Below are 16335 nucleotides of genomic sequence, written 5' to 3' on the forward strand. Positions count from 1 at the left end.
TAAACTCCTCGAAATAAATCACGAAAAAATCCACGGTGTAAAGATAAAGCCATAAAAATCAACGTTTGCGATACAAACGCTTCAGATTCAAACTTTCAAAATAAATCGTCTCTGATTGGTCGACAGGCACGACAGCTTGAGAGCAGTGAAGGCTTTTTGCGGTGGGCTGGGAAGGAGAGTACCGAGTCTGGACGAATCCTTTACTGTATTATCCGCCGGCTATCAGGATTCTGTTGACACTGCAGTTAATTATTTGTTCTGCTGCTCGCCTGTCAAATTTGTGTATGTCGAACTCTGAATTCGTCTCGTCTCATCAATTGAGTTCCCAGTGTTGGTTCCAGCTATGGTGGACACCTGCTATATTATGAACATTGTCGCGAACATCGCCATTCTCCTGCAGAGCTGCCTTGGTTGTGAAGTCGTAGTCTTGAAAAGTGACGATCGACGGAAAAGCCCGATTCCGATACCGTCTGTATGTGTTTGTGTATGTTCCAGCCTCAGAACCGCAGAATCGTGAAATCGGAACCTGCCTGTGGTTTTCCTTGTGAGCCTACGTTCTGATAAACGCATGGAACAGGTACTGGACAGACTCTCGAAATGCATTTCTGCAAATAAGCTGCATATGAATGTGAAGAAAGTCCATGACTTGAAAACCCGAGACGAGGTAGGGACGAAAACAGACACACACAAACACGGTTTCGTCCCTACCTTGTCTCGGGTTTTCAAGTCATGGATCGTCACCACCAACTCGCTTGCTACCTAACTTTCCTTTCGTGAAGAAAGTGTTTCTTTGTTTGCAAGAAAAAAAAAATTTCTCTTCGATTAATAACTTCAGTCAGCAGAGATGCCCTAATATTTTGTAACCAGCATACGGTAATCTCAAAGTGTAACGAAATAAGATTCTAATTTGAGGAACATCCACATTGATTCGTGCACCTTCCTAGACAACGATTTGCCACGCAAAAGCTACAAAAGATGTATCTAGACATAATACTTCAAGCACTTGTTTTCACTGGTCTTTGAATACCCTGGAACCTAAGAATGTCATTTTCTTAAATACCATGAAACGTTCTCACATAAATTGTTGCATCTTTTTTATTCACGTGGGTATAGAGCGCAAATTCTGGTTATCAAACGTCGGAACTGAAGAAAACCAAGCGCAATAAGTAACTGAAATCAGAAGTGTGAGAAATGAATGGCACCCTCTGTTGTATTTGTTTGCCTTCCTTTCTCTCCTGTGATCTTCACATTCAGAAATCCCGAAGTACGTTTATTAGCAGGTCACTCTTAGTGACGAACACGACGGTTCCTCAAACGAAATGGCCGAGGAACAATTGTCCAACAAGTGGCAACAGACATCAATTCCATGTGAGAAGCAGTTGCAATCTTTCACGCGTATGTGTGACCGTTGAGACAGGAAAGCTGTAAAGAAATCGAAGTGAATATCACGCTGGTATTGTTCCAACGTTAATGCTGGAATAGTACTCCATTTTGTAACTCACCTCCTCGCAATCGATACAGTCCCACGGTCACCTATAACGAAAGAATACGATTAACCTGGCTTGTAATGTACATCATCGCTTCACCGATGCAGCCGATCCTCTCCTGCCGCCATTTGCAATGCGTCCACCATCTGCAACGGAATGTACTTCGATTGTTAAACACGGGTAAAACGCAGGCGTCGTACGATGCATCACAGCTGGGTTGGCTGACATGAGACCTGTACTTAAAAAGCAAGGTGTCATCCTCCTCAAAGGCGAGGCAACGCAGACAGCGTCAAGAAAGTGGGAAGCGTGAAGGAACGTACTGCGGGAAAATACGTTGTGCCGTGTCACTCCTCACCGGCGGAGCTCGGAACAACGTAGTACGCTCCAACGAAGGCACGCATATTCAGCCGGCACGCGCATTATTCAACAAGCACACGAGTACAAGGTTCAGGAGGAACACATATTATTCAGCGGGCACAAAGCCGTTTCATACCAACGTGACGGCTTTCTACCTGCTGAAATTTGGCGATGAGGATCGCTGTGCATGCTATTTGATAACCGTTACGCTGCTTCCAGACGGTTACGGCTGTGTACCTGCAGCACTTTCTGAGGGAACTTACTTTTTTAACTGGCACATGTCCGTCACAGGATTTAGAGTGTAGCATCAATACTGACCTGTACCTTATTGCAACCTGCATTGGTAACACATTGATCATTTGCATAGGGCCGCACACAACAATTAAGATATAATGGAAGATCGTTAATGTACATTAAAGAGAAGTGGCCCGCGCACAGACCAACGCGAACCCCAGAAAAAAAAAAAACTTCAGATGAACTACATAAAGAACTGCCCCATTTAACAAGTTGCTTTGTGAACGTGAGAAAGGCCGACATCCAGCGAATAACAGAAGGATGAAGATTAGTAGACTTTAATTTGCTAATCAAGCGATTGTGAGGAACTCGATCGAAAACGTTTCTTTTTAATTGGCGCAGAAGACAGCAACTTGCAATCCATTCCTCGTACGTAACACACCTTGTAACACACTCTCGTAGGGATATTTCATCCCGGAAGAAAGGGCGTTGTTTAGAAAAGACAGAAGAGAAAAAATCGTTGAGAGCGCACATTGCTCATCCCAGAGGATCGTATTTTCTTTTGTAAAGTTCAGTGATGTCCGCTCCCCGAGGTAAAGCCGTAACGGTAAAGGTTCTTTCAAACGTAATGTGGGCAACTTTGCGCTTGTGCCGTCCAATAGATGGCAATAAAATTTAAGAAAAGTATCGACGCGAGGTTGTACGAATACTTTCTTCCCCGAATTTCCACACCGAGCACGTTTTACCAAAGATTCACGAAGAAAGAAACCCTGGCCATTCAATTGTGTTTGCAATGGTGTAGTCAGGCAAAAGATATCGAACCTTGTAGCTTACGTCATCAAGGACGTACCCTCACAACTACTGTCCCACATCAAGAACATTTACCATTTCATGCACATACGAAATCAGTGCCAGCCCCCGCGTCAAGTTTGCTAGTCACATTGTATGTCTCGTCCCTCTACACTTATATTCCCAACAAAGACTGTATTATTGCAGTTGGGACACCCTTTTCTAGATACTTTCGAAATAGTCCTATCATTCCACTTGTTTTGTCCAAGCAACAAAGCTTAATCCTGCAAAAAAAAAAGAAAAAAAGCTCGAATTTGACTGTCGACACTATACCTACAAGTCAGCGGTACAGCAATGCGCACTAAATGGCACCTACCTATGCAAATATATTGTGAGGGGTTTTATCGGGTCAATCAGAGTCGGCAGAGATGCAAACTAGAACGAGCTTGAATCTCGCCCGGGTGCCTTAGCGATGGCGATATGTTGCTCTTTCTGTCTCTCATCTTCCCCGGCGGCTGAGAGGAAGCCATCCTGGCGACGACGAAGGCCGGTATGAGAGCTGTGTGCAGGGCATCAAACACGTGACGTGAACTATTTCGGTCGCCCGACGAGAGTCGTCGGACGATGTAGGACTTGATAGGGGCCCATGTAGTGGCAGATGAGTTTTTCGCAGGGGCCCGGTTTCCGAAGAGGAGTCCACAACCAGACATTGTCGCCTGGGTGGAATTCGACATGCTTGTAACGCTCATCATATCCGCGATTCGCCTGGATCCGGTAGTCGACTGTGCGGGTGAGAGCGAGCTAGCGGCATTCTTCTGCATGGGATGCAGCGCCGGCGAGATTGACGCTGTGGTCTGTGTACGGGTTGTACGGGTAGAGGGTGTCAATATTGGAGAGGGGGGGGTCGCGATCGTAAATGAGCCGGAAGGGGCTGAATCCCGTTGTGGCCTGCACTGCAGAGTTGTAGGCAAAGGTGACATCTCAAGCAGCAAGCCAACATTAGACCCATCCCAGTCAACACCGACTGTTGGTGGAATGTAGAATCTACGTTGTCTAATGTTGACTAATGTTGAACAATGTTGAATGTAGAATGATAACACTGAACCAACGCTGTGTCACCTGTACCTGGTCAATGGTTGATTGTGAACGTAACGACAAACGTTGATTTTTCATGAGAGAATCAACTGTAGTTATACGCAGCAAATAGTTGTGTTGGTTCTACATAGCACCTTCAACATATTGTCAACCTTTATCACGAATGGAAACCCGTTGCTTCTTCAGTGCGCACCCAATTGTTTCGCACCGTATTTTATTGTTACGTTCCATTGTGCCGTTCGCGTGTAGAGTAAGGCCCGTATGACGTGGTATTTATATATGCTCATGCTGCCATTACTAATAATATTTATTTATTTTATACCCTCATAGCATTACACTTTCTTACCCATATTTTTAAACGACTCATCACGATTCGCATGTATTCAGTAAACAAAGACAAAAAAAACATGACAAAAAAACATAAAAACATAAAAACATGACAAAAAAACATAAAAAACATATTTTACCTTTTCCACGCAATTATAGGGAGGTTATGGGAGGCCATTATAGTTGAGGAATATAACAAGAAATCAATTTCTTGTTATATCCGCGAGCTGAGCGCAACTACGTCTGCCTAATCGCCATCGACATTCTCCAACCGCCGTTTCAAATAGTCGAGGCTGGCGAGTGGCGAGGCGCGTCGTCGTGGCAGTTCGGTAGGATGGACATTCATTTTGTCACAGGGAAAGGTCTTGGGAACGTCAGCATCACGCGTATTTTGTACTGCAATCTCTGGAGCATCGAGGCAGTACTGGCCAATGCGGTGAACAACTATGTTGAGCGTAGCAGGGTCATTCCATGCGAAACGTCCCAGATATTGCGCTCTACCATCCCCGATTTCTTTAAAAAAAATGTGGTTGATTGTTCCCATGCAGCCAAAGTACTCCTGGCTTATTTTTGCCGCAAAAATTTTTTTCGCGCCATGGCCGCCTTTTGAAGTTTGCGATTTGACATGTAACCTACCTGGTGAAAAAAAATTCTAGCAAAATAGCTTTTGCGCGAATTCCAACCAAATCTCTTCTGAGTGAAGGCAAAGCATAATACTTTCGTGCCAAGACCAGTTGAACGTTGATGGACACTTTTTATCGAGAGTTCATGCCCCGAGAAAACTGAAAAATTTCGGGAACTTTGGGATTTTTTTACGGAACTCTGCAATGTTTTCAGAGCGATGTAAACTGTTTAGCTCTGCTGTGTAGGAGGCATAGAACGTGTTAAAAATATTTTCAGGTGCGCAGACTTGGAAGAGTACGCAGAAAGAAATCAGCAATTTCGGAAATATTGCTTTTTAGCACATAATCAGCCGTCAATTGCATACTGAGGTGGTCCTGATAAAAATATGAGACAAATTGCATTTAATGGTGTGCCCCTTGAACATTTATTTTACAAAGTTTCATCGAAACGCATTTTGTTTTAGCAGCGAAAAAAAAATTATTGAACTTTACCAACCCCGCACTCATTCGGCATTGCCCTCAAGGCTGTTTCACCCGAAGACGCATCGCCGTCGCTGCTGCCGAACGCATACGGGAGCTGTCCAAACCGATATGCGTTGCCTGCAAAAACATGTTTTATCTACAAATTAACTTTGGAAGCTTCAGGCTAGAGCACTGCACGGGCCGACTTTTCCGGGCCCGACCCGGCCCGGGCGCATCGAAAAATGGCCCGGCCCGACCCGGGCCCGGACCTTCATATTTTTATGCGGCCCGGCCCGGCCCGGCCCGGTGACCCAGTGACTAGAGCCCGGCCCGGCCCGGCGTCTAAGCAAATAGAGCCCGGCCCGGCCCGGCCCGGCCCGGTGACCCGGCGAGTAGATCCCGGCCTAGTATTTCCAGCCGCGACGTACGCGTTTCTGGCGATTATCAAACAAATTTATAAGTAAATTTATAAGGAGAGAAGACAAACATACAAGTGATGGCGGTTTAACACCGTAACCGCACGAGACCAAATTAAATCCAGAACGCACGGGGCGTTATCGTTACACTGTCAAGATTTTGCGGAGATGGAGCATGCTGTCGACAAACTGCTTCTCCCAGTCCCTATCCCTCTCACCAAGCTTTGCCAAAGTGATTGTGAAATATGTGAGGAGTGAGGAGCAATGTAAAGTGGCTTGGAGAATGTTCTAGAGGGTCGAATCATATGCATAATGCAGTACCCTTTGCTTGTCTTTGCAAAATATGCACAGGAATGACGCAAGCGCATGATGATATGAACTAATGCATCTCCAATGTGTGGAATTAGCTGCGTGGCCCGGCCGGGCCTGACTCTCGGGAACATATTTGTCGGCCCGGGCCCGGCCCGGCTGGCGGTGGTGGCGTATTTTAACGGCCCGGGCCCGGCCCGGCCCGGCCCGCGGTGCTGGCGTATTTTGTCGGCCCGGGCTCGGCCCGGCCCGGAGCACACAGCCAATAACAAGCCCAGCCCGGCCCGCGGGCCGGGTCGAGCCCGGGCCGGGTCGGGGGCCCGGGCCCGTGCAGTGCTCTACTTCAGGCTCTCATGAGAACGGCCTTCTGCGGTGGCGCCGTACACAAGGAGCACTGGAGCCAGGGATGTACTTCGACGACGACGGGTCTGCGTCTATTACATCTGGCTCACTTTGACCGCAGGCGACACCGTCCTCCAGAGCTGGCTCCTTATATTCAATGACGTCACTTGGACAGTTTTAGGTCTTCCCTTCTCTTATTGTGTTCTTTGATGATAGCCGAAAAAGTGAAGTTACGTTGTTGTCGACTAGTGAAGGAGCTGTTTTTTTTTTTCTGTGTTTCTCCATAACTTTCTGTGTCTCTGTTTCTTCTTCTTCCTATTTGTTTGTTTCTCTTTGCTTTTGGGAATAGCAAGCCTCTATCATGACTAACCTTTCCCTTCCTTTTTTTATCATCATTCAACATATCCCCCACACCCATCATTGCCTTGCGCTGTAGAGTCAGTGTTAGTAAGCGCTGTGTGCGTCATCGCTCGAACAAATTAGGTTACTCAATAGCCCGCCAGTGCCCGTTGTCACCGAAGTACATCCCTTGGCCCAGTGCTCCTACTGAACTGGGTCGCCGCAGTAGGCCGTTCTCGTAAGAACCTGAAGGTTAGAAGATTAATTTCTTTTGCTTTTTGTTTTGTTTTGTTTGTTTGTTTGTTTGTTTTTCGCTGAAGAACGCATTTCTGTTTGGGCAGCTCCCGTGTGCGTTTGGCGGCAGCGGTGGCGATGCGTCTTCGGGTGAAGTAGCCTTGAGGGGCAATGCCGGATGAGTGCGGGGGTGGTCAAGTTCAAAAAATTTTTTCGCTGCTAAAACAAAAAGCGTTTCGATGAAACTTTGTAAAATAAATGTTCAAGGGGCACATTATCAAATGCAATTTGTCAAATATTTTTTATCAGGACCACCTCAGTGTGCGATTGACGGCTGAATATGTGGCAAAAAGCAATATTTCCGAAATTCATTATTTCTTTCTGCGTACTCTTCCATGTCTGCGCACCTCAAAATATTTTTAACACGTTCTATGCATCCTACACAGCAGAGCCAAATGTAGAGGAGGTGGTGTCCCTCTACATGAGTCCTGACCAGCGATGATGGAATGTCCTAGCGGGCGGATGGTCGCGGCCTCATGCTAGGACGGTGCCGGTAGAACTGTCTGGCAGGCGCAATGGCGCGCGCCAGCAGAGGCACGTCGTTGTCCTCGGCGTCCACGGGTCGCCACAAGTTTAAATAGCTCTGAAAACATTGCAGAGCTCCGTAAAAATAATTCAAAAGTTCCCGGAATTTTTCAGTTTTCTCGGAGCATAAACTCTCGATAAAAAGTGTCCATCAACCTTCAACTGGTCTTGGCACGAAAGTATTATGCTTTGCCTTCACTCAGAAAAGATTTGGTTGGAATTCGCGCAAAAGCTATTTTGTTAGATTTTTTTTTTTTTTTCGGCAGGTAGGTTACATGTCAAATCGCAATCTTCAAGAGGCGGCCATTGCGCGAAAAAAATTTTGCTGCAAAAATAAGCCGGGAGTACATTGGCTGCGTGGGAACAATCAACCACAATTTATTTGAAAGAAATCGGGGATGCTCGAGCGCAATGTCTGGGACGTTTGGCATAGAATGACCCAGCAGCGAATGCCGTAGTATGCGGGAGGCAGCGTTCCTTTGTTCTCCGCCCTTCAAGCTACACAGGTGAGTTTTCTTTCTTCATTTTGCCTCACTTAAGATATGTGTGTTCTTGTTTACTCAACTATCAGATGTGGTAGATGTGTGGTGCATAACAGTTTAGTATGCGGAGTAAACAGCTTTGTGTCGTTTCCTGTACCTGCAGAATGTGGTTGCGTATCACTGACAAATTTATGCGAACTGGGGTACTGTGTGTGGTGTGCGTGTGTGATATGTAGTCTGGTGTATCCGAATGTCTATTAAATATGTTCTGATGATATCCTACTGAACTGAGAGTGGTGAAAGCAGCGGTGGCCTATCCTATGAGCAGTCTGATAGTACAGATAACATTTGCTGCAAAGGAAATGAGTTACCTTTCCACATCTGACTGTGCTGTTCCCCAGGGTTCCTTGTTTTTGTATAACCGCTAATCTGGTTGTTGAGAGAGCCAGTGTCGCTGTTTGTAGTTTTGTTTGAACTAATAGCTTCTGTTACAGTTCTCAGAGAGCTTGAGCTGCATGTGATTTCGTCACATCGATCGACAGCGTCAAGCATGTGTAAAGGACCTGATGTCTCTTCACAACAATGAAGAGCAGGCCATAAATCAGAAGACGAAGACATCGCTTGGACATGCCAGTGATTAGGCTGCTTCCTCATCACACCATCTATACTCCGAAAGATGCTGCGGTAGGTGTCATGCACGTGTTCCCAGTGGTTGTAGTGTGTCCGTTTTTGACGTCTATTTATGGTAGTGTTTGAGCTGCTATCCCACTAGATGGAATGACATGTGTTATTGGTTATCTTTCAGAGATGACCGTTGCGAAGAGGCGTAGCGACCATCCATGTGATTCTTATTATTATGACCCCCGACAACACGCTGTCATCCCAGGGATATCCTGGGAGTATCATGCATGGAAGGGGGTGACATCCCCAAGAGGGTGAATCTTATCCTCAAGTCATTCTCAGCATGTCATTTTGGCACTAATACAGCGTCCCCATGGTATCCTCAGAGCATCCACAGACGCTATGTGAGGACAAGTTTAGAACAGACTGACGCATTCAAACATATCAACATTTTTTATTGCACATGCACAGAAAACAGTTGCATAGAGATTCCTTTCATATTGGTTAACCGCCGCAATAAAGTGTGGCTGCTCGTTCCTAGCGCATTCCATAGCGGAAAATAAGCGCAGCGGTTTAAAAAAGAAGCAGAGAGAAATATAAAAGACATAGAAATGCCCACTCCTAAAGGTACTATAATTCTCTTCCGAAGCGAAAACAGATACTATTTGTTTCTTGTTACGCGACCCTCCGTTAAATTCGGCAGCCCCGCTCACCTGCAACACAAAATGGTGAGCACAACAAAACGAATGAGAACGAATGGTGAGTTACAAAACGAATGGTGAGCTGTCCACGTTTCTTTCGACTACGCAAAGGAAAAATACGTCAAGCGAGGAATTGAATGAAGTATCAGCTGTGAATCAGTGCAAGGTCTATGTTTCTCACTCCTTGTGTTTTCAGACATTCAGATAGGGCTTTTGAAGGTCAAAAGCAGTGCAACAGATGTAATGTAATCCGGTCCCGGGCCCAATGTAATCCGGTTCAAGGGTCGACCTACAAACAAAACAAATGTGTTAAGGGAGTCTGAGCAGGTAAACTAACCAAAGTAGTATTTCTCGTCCCGCTAGCTGCCCACAGGGACAGGCACAGGACGTTCCTGAATGACTCTCCACGGACAGTCCCTGAGTGTCATCCTCAGAACGTTCTGGGGATACACCTCGAAGGACGAGGACAGGATGACACTGTGGGGATATCCTAAGGACCGTGTGTATCTTGGGGACAATTATCACTGATTATCTTTTTTGTACATATTTCATTACTTGATTTAAGATTTTAATAAACAAGCACATAAACGGTCATGCTGCTCATTATCTTATTGAATATTCACTATTACACATTTGTACTCTTGTATTTGGACACAGTTACTTTTGGGGATGCCTGAGCTTTTGCCCCAGCAGAAGTGGAGTAGCATAGGAGGAAGAGGTAGAAATAGACAACGTAGAATAAACAGTAATTCACAACACTTGGTGAACGTTCTATCAACGTAGAAAAAACAACAGTCAACGGAGAAATAGCGTTATAAAGTTGTAGTAGATTCTACGTGTTTTTGACCGAGCATTTTCTACGTAGAATCTACGCTGCACGCTATCGCAGATTCTACGATGGTGTTGTAGATTTGCAATGTTATTTCAACGTTGATTCTGCATTTCGTTGTTGACTGTGATATGGACCGCCAAGATTACCAATATTGGCCCAATATGGGCTGCTAATATGGCACCAGTATGGGGAGTGCATCCAGGCTCCATATTTGACCAATATGGGCTGCCCGTATTAGCAAGCCAATTTTGCCCCTATTGCGCCAGTATTTCCGTGTTATCGCCAACGGGGAGTCCGTGTAATAAGAATGCATTTTCCGGTTTAATATCCACCAATGATATTACTTCTATCTTCTTTTTGATTTTTCATTTCTGCAAATCTTATTGAACCATGTTGCATAGCATTACAAAATGCTATGTATTGCATTGCATTATAATGCATTGTAATATTGCATATATTGCATTGTAATGCGATGCATTATAACTGCATCGTCCTAAAAACGAAGAACAGCTGCCATGACCGTCTTGCCGAAAGACCCAGGCAGTCCCGCGGAAGTGCGAATGCGAAAGATACCTCAAAAGCCATCACTGGGATAGCGATAGTGTATGAACCAAAAAATTCGAACACGCTCCTACAGTACAAAGGAGCGAAACATTTTAGTGACGGCGACGAACATACGCCTCAGCACACCGCACGCCACACTGCATGCGGTAACTTGACAGTTTCTACTTGACCTGCCGCAATTCCGTTGTCATTAGAGGAGCCAGCGACATTTTAGCCCGTATGAAACGTCCGATGCGGGTATCGCGCAAAGACGCCTGATTTTGCTCAAGCGACCGCACTATCAGTAGGTTCGACCGATTGGCATTGGCATCGCGAAGCAGGGTGGCGGCTGTTTGCAGCAAGTGGGAACTTGAGTTGTCGAGTTAGAGCGAATGTTACAGTGGGATATACACGTATATTGACAGTTTCGAACAATGTGTATCATCTGCGGGAAGTTGCTGGATGTAACGACGCATTGAATTGGGCATTTCGCACGCTTGAGCGCCCAGTCTTGCCGAGCTGCTTAGGCGTGCCGTACAAATGAATTTGTATAACACGGGTACCAACCATTTTCAGCATTTTCAGTGAATATGGGATGTACACCAGCAATCAGGGTGTCGAACCGAAACGTTTTTCGTTCGGGTTACATGATAAACGATCCGGTACCGGTTCTGCTCCGGAGCAAAAAAATGACGGTTCATACCGGTTTTTAACCGGTTCCGCTTCTGCTGGGAATATTCATCCCCACAACAAAAAATAAATATTACAAAATGTAAACCCGTTTATTCCGCATACATGGTATTTAATATTAATGGACAGCTGTGAAATTGGTAGCTCCTGGTTCCTGTAGGTTACTGTCTGTTCAAAATGTCCTGTAGGCCTGTTCTTTCTCCTTTCTTGAAGCGCATGCTACAAACGGACTTGTTTGTCGTGATGTCATACGTAAAGTACTTTCTTGCTGGGTTGGAGCGATCGCGTCCCATCCGAATGTCTGTTGCTACTGTCGAGCCAGCAAGCACCACCGCACGAGTACGACGCAAATCGAGGAACACCTTCACTCACAAACGCGCTCGACGGCTCCGTTTTATTTTCTTCGTGTCCTGTCCACAAAAGAGTTACCACTTCGCACGGGCTTGCCCTCGCGTATACGTAAATGTATTCAACTTAGCTGCTCTCAAACAAGGGACGCGTTGCGCGACATTACCGATAAAGAAGCCGTTATGCAGCCCCCTTGGGTTGCTGTTTAGGTGAGGAGAGTTTGGGGGGATCAAATTAAAACGAACACTACGGCGCATTGCTAGAGAGTCACATGTACCTCTATGTCTGTGTGCGTGCGCGAACGATAAGATTAGAAAGGGAGCCTAAGGGTCATAGTATACCAACATACATTCCACCGTAACCGCAACCCTCGTATAGTATCCATAATATGGCTTCAGAACACACGACGTCTGTTTCATATCCGTAGTTCGAACCGGCGAAGTTTTCTTGGACCGAAAACCGTTAAATATATTTTTCGGTTTCTCTCCTGAGCGAAAAAAACGTATACGGTTTCAATTCCGTTCCGGTTCGCACCAAAATAGCGGGTTTTTTTCGGTTTTCGGTTCCGGTTTTCGGTTCGCTCCCACACCCTGCCAGCAATGTAGGGGCCACATTACCAAGTATTTTCCCATTATTGGCTTAAACTGGGCAGTATGGGGCCCGCATTGCCCAGTTTGAGCCAATATGGGGGAAATCCTGGCAAAACGGGTCCCAAATTGGACCCATATCGCCAATGACCAGCCATCATGGATCCAATATTGTGTGCTGCTTGGGATAAGGGAGAACGACGTCCCGTTTGTCGTTGCTCGTTATATTTGCATAATCACAATTCGTCTCTTACATGTCCTACATCATCTGTTGTAGCATCCGCTGTAACACATGCTGCACTTCGCGCGAAGGCACCACAGGTGGGGAAGAGTAACCAAAGTACCGACCACTGCAGCGTTGCACATGATTCCAGTTCGCACAGTTCCAGTTCGCCAGGTCGCACAGTTCCATAGTTCGTTCACGATCAACTTTTGTTTTACATATAATGAACACTCAATAACGCGTACTGGACTAGCTAGTCCTGAGTAGTTTGGGCCTAACGACTCTACGTTTTTCTTTTACTATCAACCAATCCCTCACAAGAATACGAGACTTTTATTTCCAAAATTCAAAAATTAACGTGTGTCTTATTAAAAGTAAAAGTGTCGTGCGCCATCAGGTGGGGGTCGGGGAACCCGTCAGCGTCTGACTCTTCCGGCTACAAGTTCCAGAAGAAGTTTTCTGTCTTGTACCGACCTTCTCTTCCTCCGGCCGAAGCTATCTGGGCCCGTGCCTCCTGACTTATTTTTGCTGTCGTCGGTGAAGTGGCTCAACTGTTGTTCCAGTGTATGGACTGCGCAAGTGGACAGAGGGCACCCACTTCTCTGTTGCAGTTTCAAGCCGTCCTGGGTAACAGTTCTGCAAGATAACAGCGGATCAGCTTTTGAAACCTCATTACCTTCGAGGCGCTAGATAACAAAAATAAGTACTCGATTTGGGTAAGGTAACGTTTCTGTAAGATCAGAAAGACACGTCACTGTTCATGGACGTGTTCAAACATCAGAGCAGTGACGTAATTCATTAAAAGTAATTACTTTGCTAGAAAATTAATTTACCTGAATACTTTCGAAAATGAGTAAGTGGAACTGTAAAGTTGTTACATTTTGCCGGGAACTCTACTCAATAGATAGCTACTTTCTGGTGTGGTTTAACAATTATGTTGTGAATTTCTTTAGTGTCTTTAGCGTCGCCTCTATCCAAGGGCTGAGTCTTTTCTATGCCGCGATCGGGTTTTCATTTTTCTTATAGTTAGTAGTCAAGCAGAGCACAGTGCTGTGCTCACAGATTTCAGGATTCATTTAGAACTTTGACATCCTCAAACAGGTTTATTGTGGTGTGCCTGTACACTCATCACATCCGGAGAATTTGTAGATCATCAATGCCTCAAATTTGCTCAATGGCGGTAGATTTTTTTTTCTTTCGAGCTCCGCGTTATCTGCACGAAGCGTCTATGGCTATGAGAGGTGTATGGGGCTGTGTATTCGACACTTCATTGAAATTGTCGAATTGTCGGAAAATTGAAAACCTGGCTCGATTCGCACACGAAAACGGACGACTTACAAGGAGACGTGGGCAGTGGCAGCTCAAGAAGCTGGAGATGGACCAGCGCTACTAGTTGAGAACCCGTGCGACACCCCAGCAACTTAATTTGATGATGATGAATATCCTGAACGAACCTCTTAACATCTCGTCACCCTGCTCACCCTTTCACTTCATACCTCGAAATGCCTCTGAGGCCACAGCTCGAACCGAACCGAATCGAACAGAAGTTTATTGTGGTGTGCGTGTACACTCATCACATCCGGAGAATTTGTAGGTCATCAATGCCTCATCATCAGGTCATTTGCTCTATGGCGGTAGCTTTTTTTTTTTTTTTTCGAGCTCCCGTTATCTGCACGAAGCGTCTATGGCTATGAGAGGTGTATAGTGCTGTGTATTCGACACTTCAATTATGAGTACCACTTCTATACATGGCGACTAATTTAACATCGATATTAGATGTGCATACTTGCTTCTTCTCGTGTTTTCTGCATATACGTATGTGTGGTTTTCATATGCAGCTATTCGTGTTATGTAGTTGGTCGCGCAAATTACCTACTTCTAGGATGCGAGCAACATTGGTTCTAAATATGTTGTTGGAGTCGTAATTTCTGGTACTTCAGATGAGGCCTGTCAGAAGTAACTTAAGGGTAGCTTTACCCTTGACGAGTAGCTGAAATTGTAACTGAATTACATTTTGGGTTCGGTAACTTTTCCTGTAACTAAATTACTTTCTGAGCCACGTAACTGTAACTTTATTACCTATTCTGAATAACTTGCATTTTGCTGCCAAAACCATCCTTTTGTGCAACATTCCGACTGTAACATTTTTCCTTCAGGTAAAAAATACGAAAAATAATAAGCAAAGCCCGTTTAGTCTATGCGCACTATCTCAACAGCCCCTGGTTTTTGTGGACTGACGCCTAGGGCGTTGCTGCGGCGAAGTTGCAGTTACTTTCTCAGGTGCGCCCTTAAAAATGTGTGTTCAGCTTATATCACTCCTTTGCTATTTACTTCTTGATATACACACGAAGAAAAAATGGTAGAATTTTCTACCCATCTCGGTAGACCTGTATTGCCACCACATTTGTGCTCAAACCAATTTTACTATATATTTTTTGTATATAACTGCAGAGCAGAAACATACTACAGCGTCGAAGGTGTGGTTTTACCAGCTTGGGTAGGAAGCTCTACCTTTTTTCTTAGAACAAACATGAGAGAGAGGACCAAGAAAAAGGGACGCCGTCGCTTATACCTGCGAGGGAGAAGGCGCGCGTGAATTGGCAAGAAATTGAAATTACCAGCTTGGGTAGAAAATCCTACCTTTTTCTCTTAGAGTGTACGCTTCGTTTTAACTCCCCTAGCTGACTTACTTATATGTTGCGATGTCGTTTGTTGTGCCTCCTGCAAAGTGCATAAAGATGATGGAGCTGATGAGGACGACAGGTGCCAGCATCATTATGAATCATGCGCTAAAAAAGAAACGCCAAATACGATGCATTTGTAGGGGGATAATCTCATATTCTGAGCTGTTGAAGTCACGGCACACTTGCTGGTTTAAAAGCACACCGTCATTCTTTCCATGATAATGCCATTGATAACCATGTTTCAGAATCTTCGGGCCGCATGTGCTTACTATACTAAAAGTTGCTGCTGTTGATCTCACTTCAGTCGCGACCATGATGCGGTTGGTACTACAGTCGTGCACGTTCACGTAATATCTCTAGTACTGTAGCTATGTTCATGTTCTTTAAATTACACAGTAGCTGCAGCTTTTATGAAGTTATTCCTGTGTATTTGGGTGCCCTGAAATACGTATATTTCAGGTAGATGTACCATCTGGCCGGAAATACTGGCGTGCATTGATGACTTCTGTACTCTCGCAGAACAGTCACAAGAAATGGTATACAATATAATAGATAAATTGTCATGATATAGAAAATACGTGGGATTGAAGTAATCTCCCTCAACAACAGATCTTCCCCAGGATCATACATATGAAAAATGAGGACTAGGAAGACTCACCTTACTCAAGACAGGCTCGTAAAACTGTTAGTGATTACTTTGCAACAGCTGTGTTCGACCTAATGATAGCCGGTCGCTTTTTATATACAGCGCCGCGAAGTACGCAACATCCTTAATGTCAATTGTAAGTAGGAAATGTATTGTCAGTTCCTTGTACAACATCAATCATACGTCCCGCGCACAGAGATACAATTAGATTAAACGCAGACACATATCTCATTGGTGTGTGTACCCTTTTTGTAATTATCCCTTGTGTCAAGACATTGCCACCAGAGAATAGAAGGGGAAAACAAATCCTGATTATATTCCACAGTTACCAATTATCCAAGACTCTGTCCCCACAGCTGTAGCCGTCGGTGAATGAACG

The 16335-nt window shown here is 45.1% G+C and overlaps 1 long non-coding RNA gene across 1 annotated transcript; it reads right to left on the reverse strand.

The window, feature by feature from the left end:
- Positions 1-9677: 9677 nt before the first annotated feature.
- On the reverse strand, positions 9678-16044 carry LOC135383249 (uncharacterized). Its single transcript, XR_010419770.1, has 4 exons — positions 15969-16044; positions 15317-15415; positions 12658-13262; positions 9678-9692 (listed from the first exon to the last, which is right to left on the reverse strand). It is a non-coding gene; the product is annotated as an uncharacterized LOC135383249 (long non-coding RNA).
- Between the last annotated feature and the right edge of the window lie 291 nt (positions 16045-16335).

This window comes from Ornithodoros turicata, chromosome 2 (genome assembly GCF_037126465.1).
Source record: "Ornithodoros turicata isolate Travis chromosome 2, ASM3712646v1, whole genome shotgun sequence".
NCBI lineage: Eukaryota > Metazoa > Arthropoda > Arachnida > Ixodida > Argasidae > Ornithodoros > Ornithodoros turicata.